This window comes from Dermacentor albipictus, chromosome 2 (genome assembly GCF_038994185.2).
Source record: "Dermacentor albipictus isolate Rhodes 1998 colony chromosome 2, USDA_Dalb.pri_finalv2, whole genome shotgun sequence".
Lineage (NCBI taxonomy): Eukaryota > Metazoa > Arthropoda > Arachnida > Ixodida > Ixodidae > Dermacentor > Dermacentor albipictus.
Window position 1 is genome coordinate 176,258,049 of NC_091822.1, and position 12,668 is coordinate 176,270,716.

General features: G+C 48.1%; 1 non-coding gene across 1 annotated transcript; it reads right to left on the bottom strand.

Moving 5' to 3' along the window:
• Positions 1-383: 383 nt before the first annotated feature.
• On the bottom strand, positions 384-546 carry LOC135921406 (U1 spliceosomal RNA). Its single transcript, XR_010570535.2, has one exon. It is a non-coding gene; the product is annotated as a U1 spliceosomal RNA (small nuclear RNA).
• Positions 547-12,668: the final 12,122 nt, after the last annotated feature.

Sequence of the window (12,668 nt, forward strand, 5' to 3'; positions counted from 1 at the left end):
GCGCCGGTTAGATAACCGTTGGACCATTAGGGTTACAGAATGGGTACCAAGAGAAGGAAAACGCAATCGAGGACGACAAAACAATAAGTGGAGCGATGAAATTAGGAAATTCGCGGGCGCTAGTTGGAATCGGTTGGCGCAGGACAGGGGTAAATGGAGATCGCAGGGAGAGACCTTCGTCCTGCAATGGACATAAAACAGGATGATGATGATGATGATGATGGTGATGATGATGAATGTGATGATGATGATGATGGAGCTGGTGGGCCCCCCCCGAAAAAAAATCCTGGGTACGTGCCTGATACTATGTATGTGCAAAATAAATGCATATTTCATTGAACCACCCTATACGTCTCGCTATGTCTTTCTTTTGATTTTCACAATGGGGGCTGGCGCGCACGCCTAGCCCCACTACCAAAAATTGCATGCTCCAGCTACCCCGACTTGGGGAAGTGGCGTGCTTCAGCCAACCGCAGTGCAATGGAGTGGCCTCTGCACAGGGCCACGACCTCCGTGATCACCGCCGACCCAGCACCAGGTAAGTATGCGGATACCAGCGTCAGAAAACGGGGCCATGCCTGAAACGATGACATGTGGTACAAGTAGACAAGTCACTAGCAAGTTAATCTGGGAAGGCAGCAAAGTCGCGAAAGATCTTTAAGCTGATTTCAGGTGACGGAAAGGCTTCGTGTTCACAAACCTATAAAGTAAACTTGAGTGACTTTTTGCAGTTTGGAGTGCAGGTGAGAATAAATGCGAGCAAACGCGAGAAAGTGAGTGTGCTGGCTTTATCTATCATGCTACCCGCTTAGTGGCTGTGGCGATGCGCTGCCGAGCTCGTGGTCACGGCGCAGTCGGTAGACACCTAGAGCACCGCCTATAGAGGCATGCCCTTAAACCATTAGTAGAGGCGCAACTGATAGCCACCTAGCGGGTGCTTTCGGAAGTACGCCCGTGACGCAGTAGTTGACACTTTGCAGCAGGGTCATTCCACGGCAAGTCAGCCAGCATTTTTTTTACGTTACAGATCAAAAATATTTCCACGTGTTTGTTGAAGACAAGAAGTTATTCTCCACGTTTATTTTATTTCTTCCCAAGAGTTGTCGATCATTTCTACGAAAATATATTTTTCTTGCCCAGCTGCGCAAGGAGGCACCAATTGACATATTTCTTCAAAGGCGCTTTGTCTAACGCAGTGGGCAAGGCAATAAAGTAGTGTGACTGCCAAAATAGCCAAGTTTTCAGATACTTGAAAACTTTGAGTGCTTTTGGCCCCGGTAGAATCGAGGCAAAGATCAATGCTTGAATGTTCTTTTCTCCCAACGCAGGCATATCCAGAAGGCGCAAATAAAGAATGATAGCCTAGCTGACATCATCATCATCATCAGCCTAGTTACGCCCACTGCAGGGCAAAGGCCTCTCCCATACTTCTCCAACTACCCCGGTCATGTACTAATTGTGGCCATGTTGTCCCTGCAAACGTCTTAATGTCATCCGCCCACCTAACTTTATGCCGCCCCCTGCTACGCTTCCCTTCCCTTGGAATCCAGTCCGTAACCCTTAATGACCATCGGTTATCTCCCCTCCTCATTACATGTCCGGCCCATGTCCATTTCTTTTTCTTTATTTCAACCAAGATGTCATTTACCCGCGTTTGTTGCCTCACCCAATCTGCTCTTTTCTTATCCCTTAACGTTACACCGATCATTCTTCTTTCCATAGCTCGTTGCGTCGTCCTCAATTTCAGCAGAACCCATTTCGCAAGCCTCCAGGTTTCTGCCCCATATGTGAGTACTGGTAACACACAGCTGTTATACACTTCCCTTTTGAGGGATAGTGGCAACCTGCCGTTCATGATTTGAGAATGCCTGCCAAACGCACCCCAGCCCATTCTTATTCTTCTGGTTATTTCAGTCTCATGATCCGGATCCGTGGTCACTACCTGCCCTAAGTAGATGTATTCCCTTACCACTTCCAGTGCCTCGCTACCTATCGTAAACTGCTGTTCTCTTCCGAGACTGTAAAACATTACTTTAGTTTTCTGCAGATTAATTTTCAGACCCACCCTTCTGCTTTGCCTCTCCAGGTCAGTGAGCATGCATTGCAATTGGTCTCCTGAGTTACTAAGCAAGGCAATATCATCAGCGAATCGCAAGTTGCTAAGGTATTCTCCATCAACTTTTATCCCCCATTCTTCCCACTCCAGGTCTCTGAATACCTCCTGTAAACATGCGGTGAAGAGCATTGGAGAGATCGTATCTCCCTGTCTGACGCCTTTCCTTATTGGGATTTTGTTGCTTTCTTTGTGGAGGACTACGGTGGCTGTCGAGCCGCTATAGATATCTTCCAGCATTTTTACGTATGGCTCATCTACACCCTGATTCCGTAATGCCTCCATGACTGCTGAGGTTTCGACTGAATCAAACGCTTTCTCGTAATCAATGAAAGCTATATATAAGGGTTGGTTATATTCTGCACATTTTTCTATCACCTGATTGATAGTGTGAATATGGTCTATTGTTGAGCAGCCTTTACGGAATCCTGCCTGGTCCTTTGGTTGACAGAAGTCTAAAGTGTTCCTGATTCTATTTGCGATTACCTTAGTAAATATTTTGTAGGCGACGGACAGTAACCTGATCGGTCTATAATTTTTCAAGTCTTTGGCGTCCCCTTTCTTATGGATTAGGATTATGTTAGCGTTCTTCCAAGATTCCGGTACGCTCGAGGCTATGAGGCATTGCGTATACAGGGTGGCCAGTTTCTCTAGAACAATCTGACCACCATCCTTCAACAAATCTGCTGTTACCTGATCCTCCCCAGCTGCCTTCCCCCTTTGCATAGCTCCTAAGGCTTTCTTTACTTCTTCTGGCGTTACCTGCGGGATATCGATTTCCTCTATGCTATTTTCGCTTCCACGATCGTCGTGGGTGCCACTGGTACTATATAAATCTCTGTAGAACTCCTCAGCCACTTGAACTATCTCATCCATATTAGTAACGATATTGTCGGCTTTGTCTCTCAACGCACACATCTGATTCTTGCCTATTCCTAGTTTCTTCTTCACTCTTTTAGGCTTCCTCCGTTCCTGAGAGCCTGTTCAATTCTATCCATATTATAGTTCCTGATGTCCGCTGTCTTACGCTTGTTGATTAACTTAGAAAGTTCTGCCAGTTCTATTCTAGCTGTAGGGTTAGAGGCTTTCATACATTGGCGTTTCTTGATCAGATCTTTTGTCTCCTGCGATAGCTTACTGGTTTCCTGTCTAACGGCTTTACCACCGACTTCTATTGCGCCCTCCTTAATGATGCCCATGAGATTGTCGTTCATTGCTTCAACACTAAGGTCCTCTTCCTGAGTTAAAGCCGAATACCTGTTCTGTAGCTTGATGCGGAATTCCTCTAGTTTTCCTCTTACCGCTAACTCATTGATTGGCTTCTTGCGTACCAGTTTCTTCCGTTCCCTCCTCAAGTCTAGGCTAATTCGAGTTCTTACCATCCTATGGTCACTGCAGCGTACTTTGCCGAGCACGTCTACATCTTGTATGATGCCAGGGTTCGCGCAGAGTATGAAGTCGATTTCATTTCTAGTCTCACCATTCGGGCTCCTCCACGTCCACTTTCGACTAACCCGCTTGCGGAAAAAGGTATTCATTATCCGCATATTATTCTGTTCTGCAAACTCTACTAATAACTCTCCTCTGCTATTCCTAGAGCCTATGCCATATTCCCCCACTGACTTGTCTCCAGCCTGCTTCTTGCCTACCCTGGCATTGAAGTCGCCCATCAGTATAGTGTATTTTGTTTTGACTTTACCCATCGCCAATTCCACGTCTTCATAAAAGCTTTCGACTTCCTGGTCATCATGACTGCTTGTAGGGGCATAGACTTGTACCACCTTCAATTTGTACCTCTTATTAGGTTTCACAACAAGACCTGCTACCCTCTCGTTAATGCTATAGAATTCCTGTATGTTACCAGCTATTTCCTTATTAATCAGGAATCCGACTCCTAGTTCTCATCGCTCAGCTAAGCCCCGGTAGCACAGTACGTGCCCGCTTTTTAGCACTGTATATGCTTCTTTTGTCCTCCTAACCTCACTGAGCCCTATTATATCCCATTTACTACCCTCTAATTCCTCCAATAACATTGCTAGACTCGCCTCACTAGATAACGTTCTAACGTTAAACGTTGCCAGGTTCAGATTCGAATGGCGGCCTGTCCGGAGCCAGGTATTCTTAGCACCCTCTGCAGCGTCACAGATCTGACCGCCGCCGTGGTCAGTTGCTTCGCGGCTGCTGGGGACTGAGGGCCGGGGTTTGATTGTTGTATTCATATGGGAGGTTGTGGCCAAGTACTGCACCAGGGTGGCCAATCCTGCTCTGGTGAGAGAGTGCGTTACCGGTTCTGGTCACCGGTATCAGGCCGCACTCCAGACCTGTTTGTGCGATTTTCTCAACACACGTTTTTTTTTGGTATTTTCCGGTGGAGAATAGCGCGGCACCGGGATTCGAACCACGGTCCTCTTGCACTGGAGACAGATACTCTACCGTCCCCGCAGTAGTTAAATTAAAAAAATTAGGTTATGGGGTTTTACGTGACAAAACTGATTCTGATTATACGGCACGCCGTAGTGGGGGACTCCGGAAATTTCGACCACCTGGGGTTCTTTAACGTGCGACTAATTCTAAGTACACGGGTGTTTTCGCATTTCGCCCCCATCGAAATGCGGCCGCCGTGGCCGGGATCCGAGCCCGCGCCCTCGTGATCAGAAGTCTAACACCATAGCCACTGAGCAACCACGGCGGGTCCCGCAGGAGTTGTACGCCTCATTTAACCTGCAGTGGTGCCCTATTTGATCAGTCAAGGTTGACCAATCTGAGATCGGTTATACCGCACGGATGGCACTCGACTAGAGAACCTGGTATTTATGACTTGCACATGTGTCGTCATACCTAATTGAGGATATATATATATATATATATATAACCCTACAGATTACAGCGGTGGCGTATGGCGTAGAGGTAGAACACCCGCCTCGCGTGCAAGAGGTCCGTGGTTCGAATCCCGGTGCCGGCAATTTTCCACCGGATTAAAAAAAAAACAAATCCGCGTGTTGATACAATTGCATAAACAGGCCTGGAGTGTGGCCTGATCCCGGTGACCAGAACCGGTAACGCACTCCCTCACCAGAGCAGGATTGGCCACCCTGGTGCAGTACTTGGCCACAACCTCCTATATGAACAACACAATCAAACCCCGGCCCTCAGTCCCCAGCAGCTGCGAAGCAACTGACCACGGCGGCGGTCAGACCTGCGACGCTGCAGAGGGTGCTAAGAATCACTGGCTCCGGACAGGCCGCCATTGGAATATGAACCTGGCAACGTTTAACGCTAGAACGTTATCTAGTGAGGCGAGTCTAGCAGTGCTATTGGAGGAATTAGAGGGCAGTAAATGGGATATAATAGGGCTCAGCGAAGTTAGGAGGCCAAAAGAAGCATATACAGTGCTAAAAAGCGGGCACGTCCTGTGCTACCGGGGCTTAGCAGAGAGAAGGGAACTAGGCGTCGGATTCCTGATTAATAAGAATATAGCTGGTAACATACAGGAATTCTATAGCATTAACGAGAGGGTGGCAGGTCTTGTTGTGAAACTTAATAAGAGGTACAAAATGAAGATTGTACAGGTCTAGGCCCCTACATCCAGTCATGATGACCAGGAAGTCGAAAGCTTCTATGAAGACGTGGAATCGGCGATGGGTAGAGTGAAAACTAAATACACTATACTAATGGGTGACTTTAATGCCAAGGTAGGCAAAAAGCAGGCTGGAGACAAGGCAGTGGGGGAATATGGCATAGGCACTAGGAATATCAGGGGGGAATTATTGGTAGAGTTTGCGGAAAAGAATAATATGAGGATAATGAATACCTTCTTCCGCAAACGGGATAGCCGAAAGTGGACGTGGAGGGGCCCGAACGGCGGGACTAGAAATGAAATAGACTTCATACTCTGCGCTAACCCTGGCATCATAAAAGATGTGGACGTGCTCGGCAAGGTGCGCTGCAGTGACCACAGGATGGTAAGAACTCGAATTAGCCTAGACCTGAGAAGGGAACGGAAGAAACTGGTACATAAGAAGTCGATCAATGAGTTAGCGGTAAGAGGGAAAATAGAGCAATTCCAGATCAAGCTACAGAACAGGTATTCGGCCTTAACTCAGGAAGAGGACCTTAGTGTTGAAGCAATGAACGACAATCTTGTGGACATCATTAAGGAGTGTGCAATGGAAGTCGGTGGTAACTCCGTTAGGCAGGATACCAGTAAACTATCGCAGGAGACGAAAGATCTGATCAAGAAACGCCAATGTATGAAAGCCTCTAACCCTACAGCTAGAATAGAACTGGCAGAACTTTCGAAGTTAATCAACAAGCGTAAGACAGCTGACATAAGGAAGTATAATATGGATAGAATTGAACATGCTCTCAAGAACGGAGAAAGCCTAAAAACAGTGAAGAAGAAACTAGGAATTGGCAAGAATCAGATGGATGCGTTAAGAGACAAAGCCGGCAATATCATTACTAATATGGATGAGATAGTACAAGTGGCTGAGGAGTTCTATAGGGATTTGTACAGTACCAGTGCCACCCACGACGATAATGGAAGAGAAAATAGTCTAGAGGAATTCGAAATCCCACAGGTAACGCCGGAAGAAGTAAAGAAAGCCTTGGGAGATATGCAAAGGGGGAAGGCAGCTGGGGAGGATCAGGTAACAGCAGATTTGTTGAAGGATGGTGGGCAGATTGTTCTAGAGAAACTGGCCACCCTGTATACGCAATGCCTCATAACATCGAGCGTACCGGAATCTTGGAAAAACGCTAATATAATCCTAATCCATAAGAAAGGGGACGCCAAAGACTTGAAAAATTATAGACCAATCAGCTTACTGTCCGTTGCCTACAAACTATTTACTAAGGTAATCGCAAATAGAATCAGGAACACCTTAGACTTCTGTCAAGCAAAGGACCAGGCAGGATTCCGTAAAGGCTACTCAACAATAGATCATATTCACACTATCAATCAGGTGATAGAGAAATGTGCGGAATATAACCAACCCTTATATATAGCTTTCATTGATTACGAGAAAGCATTTGATTCTGTCGAAACCTCAGCAGTCATGGAGGCATTACGGAATCAGGGTGAAGACGAGCCATATGTAAAAGTACTGGAAGATATCTATAGCGGCTCCACAGCCACCGTAGTCCTCCACAAAGAAAGCAACAAAATCCCAATAAGGAAAGGCGTCAGACAGGGAGATACGATCCATCCAATGCTATTCACCGCATGTTTACAGGAGGTATTCAGAGACCTGGAGTGGGAAGAATGGGGGATAAAAGTTGATGGAGAATACCTTAGCAACTTGCGATTCGCTGATGATATTGCCTTGCTTAGTAACTCAGGGGACCAACTGCAATGCATGCTCACTGACCTGGAGAGGCAAAGCAGAAGAGTGGGTCTAAAAATTAATCTGCAGAAAACTAAAGTAATATTTAACAGTCTCGGAACAGAACAGCAGTTTACAATAGGCAGCGAGGCACTGGAAGTCGTAAGGGAATACATCTGCTTAGGGCAGGTAGTGACTGCGGATCCGGATCATGAGACAGAAATAATCAGAAGAATAAGAATGGGCTGGGGTGCGTTTGGCAGGCATTCTCAGATCATGAACAGCAGTTTGCCATTATCCCTCAAGAGAAAAGTGTATAATAGCTGTGTCTTACCAGTACTCACCTACGGGGCAGAAACCTGGAGGCTTACGAAAAGGGTTCTACTCAAATTGAGGACGACGCAACGAGCTCTGGAAAGAAGAATGATAGGTGTAACGTTAAGGGATAAGAAAAGAGCAGATTGGGTGAGGGAACAAACGCGAGTTAATGACATCTTAGTTGAAATCAAGAAAAAGAAATGGGCATGAGCAGGACATGTAATGAGGAGGGAAGATAACCGATGGTCATTAAGGGCTACGGACTGGATTCCAAGGGAAGGGAAGTGTAGCAGGGGACGGCAGAAAGTTAGGTGGGCGGATGAGATTAAGAAGTGTGCAGTGACGGCATGGCCACAATTAGTACATGACCGGGGTTGTTGGAGAAATATGGGAGAGGCCTTTGCCCTGCAGTGGGCGTAACCAGGCGATGATGATGATATATATATATATATATATATATATATATATATATATATATATATATATATATATATATATATATATATATATATATATATATATTAGAGGGTTCCCGTGCAGTCATAAAATAAAGGAAATGACATAAAAAAAATAGAAAAAAGAGGAAAAAAATTACCGACGATTACGTTACTTCCTAATGCGAAATTTGAGCGCAGCAAATAAGCTGTTTCACCTTTTCGATAGATTGAGGCAAAGAAATCGAGCAACACATGTATGCGCTATCACAGAATTTTTTTTTATTTTTCACACGTATTCCTTTAACAAAGACTCCACTAACAGTTCTTGACAGTCATGAAGGAAGCTTTGTGGTCGGAGAAATAGACTGATATATGTTCGACTTGGTACACCAATGCTTGATTCTCAAAGACGAGATCTATACAAGTGCCTCGCGAGGTTGTCACAGCCGTGGGACGCGTTACGAGCGAGAGGAACGGGATGTTCTCCCGCATAAGTGTTAGGAAATTGCTGTTTGTCTTTATGTCAACATTAAAGTCCCCCACTACTAACATCGGTGTGGATCGATGGACGGTTAATGCGAGTTGCAGGAAGTGCACGACACTTCAGGGTCTTCTCGGCGGCAGCGATGAGCTTCTGCTTCAGCCTCGCTTACTGCTGGTTGCTCTCGACGGCGGCGATGAGCCTCCGCTTCGGCGGCGCGAACGGCAGGGTCTTCTCGGCGGCGGCGCTTAGCCTCTGCTTCTGCGACGCGTACTCCTGGATCATCTCGACGGCGGCGACGGTAAGCTTCTGCTTCGGCGGCACGCACCTCTGGATTCTGACGGCGACGGCGCTGGGCCTTTGCTCTGGCAGCTCGTTTAGCAGCAGCAGCAGCAGACGGAGGACTTCCATCGGTCGTCTCGCTCATGGCTCAGAAAGAACTGGCAGATAATTTCGCAGTGGCGAACGGCAGCGGCAATTTCGGCTCGGGCGGTGCACATATACAGATCCGCCGCCACCGATCTGGCTCTCTGATTGCCACCGCACAGGGCGAACGGCAGCGGCAATTTCGGCTCGGGCGGTGCACATATACAGATCCGCCGCCACCGATCTGGCTCTCTGATTGCCACCGCACAGGGGTTGCATTGGAGGAGGAGCGAAGAAAGGAATTAAGTTCGAGCCGGCGCTTTGACAACCGGAGACTCGCAGGAAGAGGGGGGAGGGGGGCGGCGTGTACACCCAGCGGCAAACGATGGGGGCAGAAGCGCGCGCAGCAAGCGGACAACACGATAAAGGGAGGAGGGAAGAGATAGCAGCGACTGACTGATGCCGCTGACGCCGATAGTGAGTCAACCCCAGCTGCGGAGTTGGTTTCAGGGACAACGCCGCCGATGCCGACACAAACAATATGATACCCTCGCTTCCGCAGCGCTAAGAACCAGGTCTAGCCGTGGGAAGGTGGTCACGTATTCGTCGACGTGCCGGGGCCTACGTGAAATAACCGGCGCGTCGGCAACTGAAGAGCACCCTATCCGCCACACAAGAACAGGGGGGGGGGGGGGACCCTTTCCTCCTCTTTCTGCATGGCGGCGACGGTGTTCTATGCAGTCACGTTATCTTGACTCTCTAACGGCGTCAGCGGCATCCAGCGGTATCAGTCGGTCGCTGCTAGCGCTGGGGGGATGAAAGGGGGGCGGAGCTGGTTACGAGGCCGACGACAACGCCGACGACGACGCGAAACCCAGGAACGGACGCCACAGAGCTGCCCTCTAAAAAGAACATGACAGGTGATTTGAACTCATGACCCTTGGATGTTGCCCGGAAAGATAGCTCAGTCGGTTGGTTCGTCAGGCCCCAGGTTACTGTCAAGCGCCATAGCTACTGCTCCGAGCCTCATACTTACGTGGAAAGAAACTGATGTTGTCCGCGACAGTGGATTTCTTAGGAAAAAAGGGGGGGGGGGGGAAGATGAGGGGGAAAATATGCGCTAATAGGACCCTAATAGGACTACTTCCGAAAAAAAAAAGGAAACGGCCCAGAGGGCTATACTACGAGAGCTATGACTGATAATTTTCTATGTATATATGTATTCATCTCATCTATGGGATCGCATGCGCGCGTTGTTGCTTTGTCTCTAAGAATCAAGGAGAGGAAAGCAAAATTGCAGCGCCGTGGTTTTAAAGCGCACCCGTGGTAGAGAAACGGAAGGCGATATAAGCGTGTTTGGCTATGATACGCACACGAAAAACTGCCTCAAAATAGTTAGACTTGAGGGAAATCTTCGTTAACAAACGATAGCACAGCAATCAGCATTCGAATATAATTATAGCCCTAATAATATTTGTAAATATTCATCTCATCTATGGGATCTAATGCGCGCGCTGTTGCTTTGTCTCTGCGTGTAGTAGTTAAAAGAGCCAGTTTAAGGCGATATAAGCCTGCGTGGCCATGATACGCACACGACAAACTGCCTTAAAATATTTAGACTTGAGGGGAAAGCTTTAGTAACAAGCTATAACACGGCAATCAGCACTCGAATACGACGAGAGAAATTATTGAGACATGGAAAATTCCTTTGAAATAAATATGGTTTGCGAGACAAATGCCTGTAAGTATTGAACCTCTTAAGAGATGAGGGGGGAATTATGCGCTCACCGAGAGGGCATCGTCAGCACGGGACCACCTCCAGGCATCTTTCTGAGATGTGGGGAAACTTCGCGGCCGTAACGAAGCCTCCCTTCTCCACCGGCCCAGAGGGGAAAACGCGCTTTCCGACCGCTCAAGGTTGCGAGGGCACAACAGTTTCGTTTCGGCACAGTTTCGGCACAACATCTTCATTTGTTAACGAAGATTTCCCTCAAGTCTAACTATGTTGAGGCAGTTTGTCGTGTGCGTATCATAGCCACGCACGCTTATATCGCCTTCCGTTTCTCTACCACGGGTGCGCTTTAAAACCACGGCGCTGCAATTTTGCTTTCCTCTCCTTGATTCTTAGAGACAAAGCAACAACGCGCGCATGCGATCCCATAGATGAGATGAATACATATATACATAGAAAATTATCAGTCATAGCTCTCGTAGTATAGCCCTCTGGGCCGTTTCCTTTTTTGTTCTTTCGAAAGTAGTCCTATTAGGGTTATTATAATTACACGAAGGTATTTCGCCCTCGTCAGCAGCAGTCCTTGAGATAGCTATTCTGGCGGCTAGCTCCCCACGCTATGCGTGCCGCCCTCGCACCTTTTTAAGCTTTTCCTAGACGCTATAGCTGACATAGTGTAGCCGAAAAATATTTGAAGCTTTGAAGGTTCAGCTGATCAGTTGAAAAAAAAAGAAGATAGTATGAAGTTCGAATTTCTTGCAAGAGCTTCGTGTTCAAGGCAAACAAATTTGTGAGGCCGCAGCATTCATATGAAGACGGATCACCAGCGAGGCTGTTTAGGCTGCATACGTGGGCCGAATACATGGGCTACACACATTGTGAAATCATCTAATTTTTTTTTTCATACATAAGCACAATGCGCTGACACAAGTGCCGCCGCGGTCACCGCACATACATTTTTATTACGATAGCAATTATAAGAACACTCCTGACTCATCTCTTCCGCCGCCATCGGCGTCGCCGTGAGGCTCCATATAAAGTCCAAGGGCGATAAAATCGTCGCGGCGCGCCGTGTGCTGTATGTGCGAGTGAAAGCGTGCGAGGGTGAGCCACCGATGATGGCTCAACCTCGCGTGCGCAAGGAAGGAAAGCGGGGCGGTAGCGCCTTCCTCCATCGCTTGGAAGGTTCCGATGGGGACAGTAGTAAGGGCGAGGGAGTTCTACTCCGGCGGGGGCTGCTTAGGTGCGGCCGCGCGATCCTTGCCTTGAAAGCGGTCTGCGTTGGGAGCGGAGTGCGCCGAGTACTGATAGCTTCGTGTGCACCGAGTTCTCGCCGCTAAGTTCGCGTTGAAGCGAGAGGCAGCACGAAGGTCGATTCGCTCGCTGCTGCTGCCGCGCTTCCTCCCTCCAGCGTTTTGACAGCGAGTGTGCGCGGTCATCGAGTAAGATGTGTTCTTGTTTGCTTGTGCGCGCGTGACACCATGTTTGTTAATTTAGTTAGTAAATTAATGTTTACGTGTTTATAACGCCCATAGGGCTACTATCCTTACATGGTATAGCTGTCTACTCATTTGCTGTGGCAATTGATGCTTGGGCTTTCGGACGAAGCTGCGACTTTTTTTTCATCGACACCACAATACGGCGACACAAGCACCGCCGCGGTCACCACACCTGTCACGCACCTGCCGCAACCGCTGCTGCAGCCGCCCCGGCACGTCGGACGCGCGCGACGTCATAGCCACAGAAGCGCAGACCACGTGCACAGGCGCCGTCGCCACACTCTTTCAGCCCCTCTCCCTTTACCTGTTTCCGTTGCTTTAGCGCTGTGGCGCTGTGGCTTTAGCGCTGTCACTGTGCCAAAACTACGATCTGATTATGACGGGCGCTTTAGTGAGGG